The sequence below is a fragment of the Nannospalax galili genome, unplaced genomic scaffold (genome assembly GCF_000622305.1).
Source record: "Nannospalax galili isolate Female #2095 unplaced genomic scaffold, S.galili_v1.0 scaffold329, whole genome shotgun sequence".
In the NCBI taxonomy this organism is placed as follows: Eukaryota; Metazoa; Chordata; class Mammalia; order Rodentia; family Spalacidae; genus Nannospalax; species Nannospalax galili.
This window is the reverse complement of record NW_008360321.1, coordinates 4,384,863-4,395,213: the sequence shown is the minus strand read 5'-3', so window position 1 is coordinate 4,395,213 and position 10,351 is coordinate 4,384,863.

Sequence of the window (10,351 nt, the reverse complement as noted above, 5' to 3'; positions counted from 1 at the left end):
AGGTCTTTAATGTCTTTGGTCTGGTTTAGTCTGAGATATTTTATTTTATTTTATTTTTTGCAGCTATTATGAAAGGGAGTGTTTCCATGTACTCTTTCTCTGATTGCTTGTTATTGGTATATAGAAAGGCTCCATACTTTCATAGATTAATTTTGTAATCTTCCACCTTACTGAAAGTGTCAATCATTTCTAGGAGTTTTCTGGTGGAATTATTTGGCACCTCTTCTTAATATCATATCATCTGCAAAAGGGATAATTTGATCTCTTCTTTTCCAATTATTACTCCTTCAGTTTCCTTCTCTTGTCTTAATGCTATTTCAAGAGTTTCAGGCACTATGTTAAAAAGGAGTAGAAATATTGGACAGCCTTGTGTGGGTCCTAATTTTGATGAAAATGCTTCCAGTTTCTCTCCATGTAGAATGATGTTGGCTGTGGGTTTGTTGTATATGACTTTAAATATGTTGAGTTATGTTTTCCCCAGTCTAATTCCCTCTAGGACTTTGAATGTAAATGCATGTTGAATTTTGTCAAAGGCCTCTTTGCATTTGTTGAGATGACTATGTGGTTCTTGTCTTTGTGTCCATTTCTATAATTTATAAAGTTTATTGATTGACATATATTGAACCATCCCTGCATCTCTGGAATAAAGCTGACTTGATCATGATAGATGATCTTTTTGTTGTGTGTCTGTGAATGGTTTGCAAGTATTTTGTTGTGAATTTTTGCATCTATGTTCATTAAGGATATGGGTCTATAGTTTTTGTTTTTGGTTGTGTCTTTACCTGGCGTTAGTATTAGAGTGATGCTGGCTTCGTATAAGCAATTTGGAAGCTCTCCTTCCATTGCTATTTTTTTGAGTAAATTAAGTAGTATTGGATGCAGATCTTCTTTAAATGTCTGGTAGAATTATTCTATAAATTCATCTGGTCCTGGGCTTTTTTAGTCGGGAGGTTTTGTATTACTATTTTAATTTCCTTATATGTTATGGGTCTATTTAAGCTGTTTTCTCTTCTTGATTTTTTTTTTTTTTTGGTTCCCATGCTTTTTGATATCTGTCCATTTCTTTTAGGTTTCAAATTTAGTACCATGTAGGTTTTGAAAGTATTCCCTTATAATGTTCTGGATCTTTTAAATGTCTGTTGTGATGTTTCCCCTTTCATCCCCGATTTTGTTGATTTGGAGGTGCTCTTTCTTTCTTTTGCTTAACTGGGCTGTGGGTCCGTCGATCTTGTCTAACTTTTCAAAAAATCAGGTCTTGGATTCTTTGAGTCTTTGTATTGTTTTCTTTGTTTCTATTTCATTAATTTCTGCTCTGATTTTTGTTATTTCTTCATGTCTGCTGGGTTTGCATTTCACTTGTTGTTGCTTTTCAATTGTCTTAAATTGCAATGTGTATTGATTCCTGTTGCTTTGATTTTTGTTTGTATTCTTAGTGTAGCTCTCTGTTTCCATAGTTATACCTTCATGAAGTTTCTTTCTGTAACCCCTCTGGTATAGTTGTTTCTTTATTCAGCTGTTTGTATTGCATCAAGAACTCTCTGAAGGGTTGGTTTTGTGGACATGAATTTTTTCAGCCTATTGATGTAATAGAAGATTTTACTTTTCCCTTTGACTATAATAGACATCTTGGCTGGGTAAAATAATCCGGATTGGCATCTGTGGTCATTTATACTGGGAATACATTGGTCCTGGCTCTTCTGGCTTTCATAGTTTGCACTGAAAAGTCAGCTGTGATTCTGATGGATTTTCCTTTATGTGTGACTTGTTTTTTTTTTTTTTTTTTTTTAAGCTTTTAGTAGTCGCTCTTTCTTTTAGGTCTGTACATTTAGTGTTTTTACTATGATGTGCCAGGGAGAGTTTCTTTTCTGGTCCTGTCTATTTGGTGTTCTATGTACTTGTATTTGTATGGGGATGTCTTTCTTTAATCTTGGGAAATTTTCTTCTACAATCCTGTTGAAGATCTGGTCCATACCATTATCCTGAGATTCTTCTTCTTCCTGTATGCCTATGATTTGTAAGTTTGGTCTTTTTATGTCATCACACAATTCCTGCTTATTCCATTCTTGTGTTTTCTTAAATTTTTCATAATTTTTGCTTGAGTAGTCTAATTCATCCACTTTATCTCCCAGTCGATATTCTGTTTTCCATTTCATTCATCCCATTGGTGAGGTTTTCTTCTGTCATTTCTAATTGGCTTATTGGGTGTTTCACTTCCTTCTTCATATCAGCCTTAGTATTCTTCAATATTTCTAACTCTTTTCTAAATTCATTTCTATCTTCTTTCAGTTCTTTGTTTTCTTTATGTGTTCTTTAAATTCACTGAATTCTTTTTTCATGTTTATAATTGTTATTTTGAATTCTATGTCCTGTGTTAAATCTAGGGGGTTCTCATTGTACTCCTCTACAAGATTGTTGGTACTTGGTAGAGATATCTTATTTGGGTTTTTCATGTTATTATTTTTCACTGTGACTTTGACATGTTGATTTCCTTTGTAGTTTCTGATTCTTGTGTGAGACTCAAGCCTTCCCTTGTTGAGTTTAAGTCTGCTTCTTTTTGTAACCTTTATGTGCCTTTGTGGTTTACTTGTTGGGGATGAAAAGCTAGTCGGTCTAGCCTTCAGGTTCTTTCTTTTTATTTTATGTTGGAATGGCCAAATTGCTTTCTTCTTGCTGCTCAGGAGTTCCTATAGAGGTACAAGTCAGGTGAGGATCAGATGCTCTCTGGCTTTCTCCTAAGATCTGGATTCATCCAGGAATGATGCTGGCCCCAGGAAACTGGAGGGCTGGAATACCCAGGGATGCAACAGAGGTGGGGATGGAAAGAAGCCTGGAGGTCTCCTGGGGACTAGAGGGAGGAATTGAGTTGGTTTGGATGCAATGGATTAGGAAGCAGTAGTGAGCCTGGGCCAAGCGGCCAGTCCAGAGGTCTGGGGTGCCAAGATAAGATATGGGCCAGTGCCCACACTAGGAGGAGAGATGAGTAGGGCAGGTGGGAGGGTGAATGAGGCTGGGGGAGTCAAGGATCAGTTGTCACTGTTGAACTTACCCAGGAAAGATGCTGGCCCCAGGCCAAATGATTTTATTTTGTTCCTCAGTTTAGCCCAAGCAGCCAATTATTAAAAAGGATAATTATAACAGAATTTCTAGGCAAGAGCTTCCTTTTCTTTTTTGTGGGGACCTATTTGAGCATGAAGATCTGTAACATATCTCACACTGTAGTCTAGTTTAGTCTTAGTCTTTAAAATAATGCTTATGTGTAAGATCCATTTACCTCCCTTCTACAGAAGAAGCAAGACAGAGTTTTTTCAAGTTTGCTTTCTTATTTTCTTCTGGCAAAAATGTGATATAAAAAATTGAGTTACTATAGTATCATAATTACAGAAATTTTAAAGGAAAAGTGGCAAACTTTGTTTATAAGCTATTTTCTTCAACATTAGTCACCTCTTAGAAATCACCACCCCTGTGTTTTTGCTTGTATCAATTCTTCATATTCAATCATTATGCTTCACCTTATTAGGACCATGGAGCAGAAATAAAATATGGAGAACCACTGTGGAGGAATCTAATTCATCAGTATCAGAATCAGAACAAAGATATTTGTTTTTATTCAACTTTTAAAAATGTTCTCAGCTTTTCTTCTACTAGCTATCAGATTTTTGTTTAAGGTAGATATAAAATCAAATACAAGATTCCAGTTATACAACTGGACAAGCCATTAAAGGGTACAAGAATTTCAATCATGTAAACACATATCAAATCTGAGATTTCACTAGGACTTTTAGAGAATTAAAGTAATAACAAACAGTTCTCATGAGAACTCTGCCCCTTACCTACTAATCTTATTTTGTCTACTAGCTGTTGTTCTACACCTTTATGATAAGCAGATAGTCAGACTAACAGAAATTTGGCGACTCCTCATTGTAGGAAGAGGCCCGTGAATATCTGCCAGAATACCAGACCTGGTAACCTCTGCGCAAGTGTGCTATCATTACCCAGCCAACTTCCCCAAACTGCTAACCTGATATCTGCCTCCCGGGCTAGAGACAGATGATGCCATGACCACGCCAATAGACAATATACAGCTCAACCCTCAGGTCCAACGGGGGAGGTTTGGGGGGTATATAGGAAAGCCTTTTGTTTGCAATAAAGGAGCTTGCTGGCAGCCCACTACTGAACAGCATCTCCCAGAGTCAGTGTTGTTGATTCTGCGCCTACTCATCCCTTGCCCTCTGAGACTGGAGTCGGGCCACCACAGAGCACAGCAACAACTGGCACCCAACATGGGTTCATGAACTGCTCGCTTCTCACGTCAGCCACGATTGGACCCCTTCAGCTGTTTTCTCGGTAAGTAGGCCCATTTGTCTTACGTCTCAGGCGGTAAGCTGTGAGACGCGTCTTCATTTTCCCCATCCTACCTCGACATTGCGGGAATTTACTCCCCCTCAGGTACATACCTCCTGTACTCGGTTCGCCTGATGCCTTCACATAAAGGCTGACCGCCCAGGAGACGGAACCAACGAGTATACTCCCGACAGTTACTCGGCAATCGGAGACACTGTGTGGGCATATGACTGTGACCTAAAAAAAACATGAAGTTCCCCACTAAGCACAGGACATCTTGTTCCAAAACACTCCTCTATGAGTTCCTGTTTCCAGTCTGAGTGGCTAACTGTCCTACTTTGCTTTCTTCTCGCACTCATTTTTGTCCTCCTAGCCTCTTATTTTTGTGGTGAGTTCCCCTTCACCCCCTCTACCTCCAACTCTTCTTCTTCCCCCTAGAATGGGTAACGTTCCTTCACACTTCAAGGAACCCCAACTTTGGGCCTTAAAATCCCTTCTGGTAACCCCTGGCCTCAAGATCAGGATTAACGATTTAGAAAACTTCTTGGCAGAGGCATTCACCCTCGCCCTGTGGCTCTCCCCTGAAAATGTCTGGGACCCAGATCTCTGGATGAGGGTTCTTTTTCTGGCCTGAAAACGAGAAATACAGGCAGGCACAGCGCCCTCCACCCCCTTTGTTCCAATCTTACTGGGTATCCTCAGCTGCAGTAAATCTGGCTCTCCCAAGGATATCTTAAAATCCTTCAATGAACATTGTCAGGAACAAAAAATGCCCATGCTTTCAATTTCAACCTCACAGGCTGTATCGCCATCCTGTAACCTTGAGACCTCCTTGGACATAACTCCTCCAAAAAAGCCCCTCTGCGCTAGCTCACCTCCCCACCTCGCACCGAAACACCACCCCCCATTTATCCATGGAGCAAAATAACTACCCACACCACATGGACTCCCATAAGCCCGCCCCCACCCCAGCCACGCCTTGGTCCCAAGAGTTTCTTAATTATTCAAACATCTTAACGAATCAGACAACGCAGCTAAATTTGACTAGGGCCTCAGTAGTACCATTGCAGTCAGGCCTAATAACAAAAATCTGGGAAAATCTTAAAAGACTTTTTGATCCATCATGGTTACCTACCTATTTAATAGTAGGAGGCATGCTCCTCCTTGTGTTTTTGGTCCTCAGGTGCCTACTGTCACATATCTGTTGCCAGTGGACCATCAACAAAACAACCCTTCAGGTCCTCTCAGCCCTACAATGTCCAGACCAGGGCCCTCCTCAGGAGGTCATGCAGGCCTGGATAGTTCAGATAGGAAAGGCCTCCCCCTAAACTAGCCCCCATCCTGGCAGAACCCCCCTCAAAAAACAAACCTCCCTCAGGGTTGGCAAAGATGGGTAAGATTCCACCCCTCCTCAGGAGGTCATGCAGGCCTGGATAGTTCAGATAGGAAAGGCCTCCTCCTAAACTAGCCTCCATCCTGGCAGACCCCCCCCTCAAAAAACAAACCTCCTTCAGGGTTGGCAAAGATGGGTAAGATTCCATGAGGATAAGTCAACCTAAGATAGGACATGCATAGGCTAGATGCATGTTCCCATGATGGGTAAGACTTATGCCTTGAGTGAAAACAACCTAAGACAGTCACAACCCATATCTCAGCAGCCATTTTGAGGTGGGCACAATAATGTCAGGCAGCATCCTGAGTCCTGCTGGGCTGCCTTTAAAAACAAAAGGTGGAAATGTAGGAGGGAGCCTGTGAGTATCTGCCAGAATACCAGATCTGGTAATCTCTGTGCAGTTGCGCTATCATTACGCAGCCTACTTCCCCAAACTGCTAACCTGATATCTGTTGCCTGGGCTAGAGATGGATGATGCGATGGCCACATCAATAGACAATATACAGCTCAACCCTCAGGGCCAATGGGGGAGGTTTGGGGGCATATAGGAAAGTCCTTTGTATGCAATAAATGAGCTTGCTGGCAGCCCAATACTGAGCAGCATCTCTCAGAGTCTGTGTCATTGATTCTGTGCCTACTCATCCCCTGCCCTCCGAGACTAGAGTTAGGCCACCATAGAGCACAGCAACACCTCATCTTAGCTCTTCCTTCTTCCTTTCTAATTAAGCATATCTATCTATCTATCTATCTATCTATCTATCTATCACCTATCTATCTATCTATCTATCTATCTATCTATCTATCTATCATCTATTATCCCTAGTTTCATATTCAAAGTTGGACTCATGTCAAAATTTAAATATCTTTCATTATTACCAATGTTCTACTGAAATTAAAAAAAAATCAGGAGGGTAAGATCAAAGACAAAACTGGAATCAGGATGTATTTGAGCAAGATTCGTTACAAAATGTTGTACTTACAACCAGCTTCTAACTCTCCATGTCTACTTCCCTCTGCTTTCTCCCTCTACTTTCCCATTACCCCCAGTGTCCATGGCACCCTGCCTTAACTCTTATTTCTCTGTCAAGTAACTGATTTTAAAATTTTTAAATATTTTACCTCTTTCTATATTCTTTTGGTGAATTCTAATGTCACTAGGAATAGAAGCCAGCATTACAGATCCAGCTGTATTGCCCTTCCCTTCCTTTTAGAAGTCAATAGCTGTAATCAGCTCTGGTATGCTTGGTACATTCATTTTGTGTTGTTATTTTTGTATAAATTTCTCAATATGTTCAATCATGGGACTGCATTACCCTGAATCTTACTTTTTATTCTCACTTTTGCTGAGTTTAAAATATGTATCATTACACACTCCAGTTCAGTTCCTAATATAAACTACAATTAATGCCTTACTAACACTGATCATTAATTTACCTCCATCATTTAAAGTTTGTACTTTTCAACAGATTTAAATTGAGAAGAAAGATGTCTATATGTGATATCCTTTCAATTCAAATATTCCTTACTTACTTAGAGCTGATATTTATATTTAGTCACATACTCACAGTCTTATTCAATTTCCTCCCTTCTCCAGACACGTGGTTTATATCCATTTGTTCTGACAATGGAGAACTGACGCACACATTTTCAGATTACACAGGGTTGAAGTAGAATTTGGTCTTCCTTGAGTTACAGGGTCTTGTGAATACTCTCTTAATTCAGTTGCCAAAGACAAGTGATTGGTTAGTATGAACTACAGAAGAGTGTTTTTCATGTCAATTTTACATTAAAGTTTTTGGTTTCCTAGTATAAATTCAGGTAGAAGAAATTGTAACTTACAGAAATAAGACAATAAGGATGTAGCCCTAGACTAAATGAGCAATATCAGACTGGTGACTTTTTAAAGTTTCTATTTAAAATCACTTTTAAAGAACATTCTGAAAGGGTAGTGGTTAATGACTTCCTAATGTAGTATTTCCCATGTATTTTTGTTGCTTGATCATGGACGATGATCTCATTTAGCTTTCAACCCATCTTGAGATATATGTTTTAATACAAAAATGATGTTAATGAGAAAGCTGGGTTCATAAAAAGACACCTACAGATGTAAATCCATATAGGTAGATGATCTAAGGATCATACATGCACAATTTTTGTTCATAAAGACTGAGAATAATTGGCATGTTAGCTCTTTTCCTTTTTGTGGTAACCAAAACACCTCACAAGAAGCAATTCAAGTAGGGAAGGGTTTCTTTTGGTTTATAGTTCAAGGGTATAAAGTCTGTCTTGGCAGGGAGGGCATGTTAGCAGGAGCAGCTCTATGGTCACATGGCATCTGCAGTCAGGAAACAGTGAACATGAACTCTTCAGGGTTATAAATCCCAAGGCCCATACCTCATCGACATATTCTTTCCAGTGAGGCTCTATCTCTGCAAGGTTCTAAAATCTTCCCAAACAATGTCATTAGTTTGTGATCAAATGTTCAAACATATGAGCTATGGGGGACATTTCACATTCAAACCACAACAGGAGGAAAAGTATCTGAATGGAGAGGTAAAGTCAAATAAAAAGAAATAAAATCATGCAACATATACATACATCATGAATATGTTTTTCATGAAGAATTAAGGATTGGCACTTGATATCGATAGAGCTCCACTATGTATTGAAAAAGGAACACAATTCAATTGGATAGAGCTCCGACACTGAAGAGGCCTCAGTTAAAACTGGTAATGTTCCATTCATCCTTGACATTTGACACTTGTCAGCTAGGGGTCACAGTTTTTAATCTCACTGAAATTCATTTTTCCAAATCCCTAAATTGACACAAACCTGCAAACATCACAGGGATTTTAAGGATTAACATAATGCGTTTGAAGGCTAAAGTCTGCGGTAGAGCAACTTCCGAGAACAAGTGACTTCCCTCCACTCTTTTTTCTTTGAAATGTGGACTAAACGGTGGAACAAGAGACAGTTAAAAGGCATGTGGAGAAGGAGGATGTTGAAAGGTTACAAAGGATTGAGAAGAATGCATAGATTTTTAGCATCAGCGGGGACTACAGGTTGGGCATTACAGGAGCACCTGGATAATTCTAAGAAGGGAATGGAAGGAAAACAGAACATACGGTTACTATTTCTTGAACCCCTGGTAACTGTATCACATTCAGGGGATTGACAGACTTGTAGAAAGTCTCTCTAAAACTGCTTTTCAGCTTCTGACTTGTGTTCCTTTGATCAGAAAAGAAAAGAAAAGAAAAAAAAAAAGATTCCATGCATCCATTAGGAAGAACAGAGATTCAGTTAACTCGTTGGTGAGAAAACATGAGATTTGGGGGCCTGACAAAAATGCACAAGAGCGTCTTGTGGCATAGTTTTTGGCTTTGTACGTTATGGAAAGAAGAAAATAAAAGAAGAGAGGAAGAGAAGGACAAGGAGAGGGAAAATATAAGGGACATGAAGCATTAAGGCTAACTAGGAAAAACCAGAAATTATTATGCCTTAGCAGTAGAAAGGGTTTGATAATTTGTTTTATTTTTTTTAATGTAAGAGGTCAAAATGAGTTATCAAGAGCCTGTCCAGGTCAGGGCTAGACCACAGAACTTCTGAATCTCAAATAGATTTTGCTTGTCCCATTCTTCTTGGGAAACAGTAAATTCATTGTACCGTGAGTTGCTTTCTTCAAACACAGCTTATCTTAGTGAGTCAAATGCCCCTTTCTTTTTAGTTCTACAGACACAGGCATCATACACACAGACTGCCACACTCAGCTTAAAATCCCTGGGTACAGCACAGTTCCCTGAAAAAGTTTAATGCACAACAGATATTTATTGATTAAGTGGTTTGCCTTGAGAGTGGAGGATGACATGAAGATCTTAAAAAGGAACCAATTTTACTGTGGGTTAAATCTTCATGGAGAAGCTGAATTCTATTTCTATTAAGTTTATTGATTTGCCTGGAAAGAGCAAAATAATAAAACAAATCTTATTCCTTCACTATCTATTTTACTGACAGGAGAGGGAAAGAGGAAAAAAATGACCCCAAATTCTCTTACATCAAATATTAGTGACACAGAATATGAGGTTATATACTCCCCATGACTGTGAGGCCTGTACTGTACACACCTGTAATGTAATAATAAAGCCTGTAGCTGAATCAGCATGAAGGAATTGACAGTGTATTATGGAGCTATAGAAGACAACAAATATACTTGTTTTGAAGGAGTCGTAACAGGTGTGTGGTCATCAGATTACTTCAGACATTGAACGGAAAGCAGTGAGAGTATATTTATTTTTATGTAGTTTTCTTCAAGTCATTTCATGTCTCTTGAGTTTTGTTATTTGTAAGTGAAATCCAGTGTTTAAAATAGTTTCTCTGTAACTGATTATGACTAGTAATAATCACATACATGCAGATTAGAGACAAATGCACTAACATCTCAGTGTTAGTAGCAAAAACAGTGAGACTTTTTGTAAGAAAAAGTTTATTTTAAAACTAAATGGAGATCTTTTTTAAAGGTAAAAAACTCATTCAATTTTATGTCTTACAGGGCTTATACTGAGTTCAATATTATATAACTTTATTAATTCAACAGTGAACCTAAAAATTTTATAGCCACTT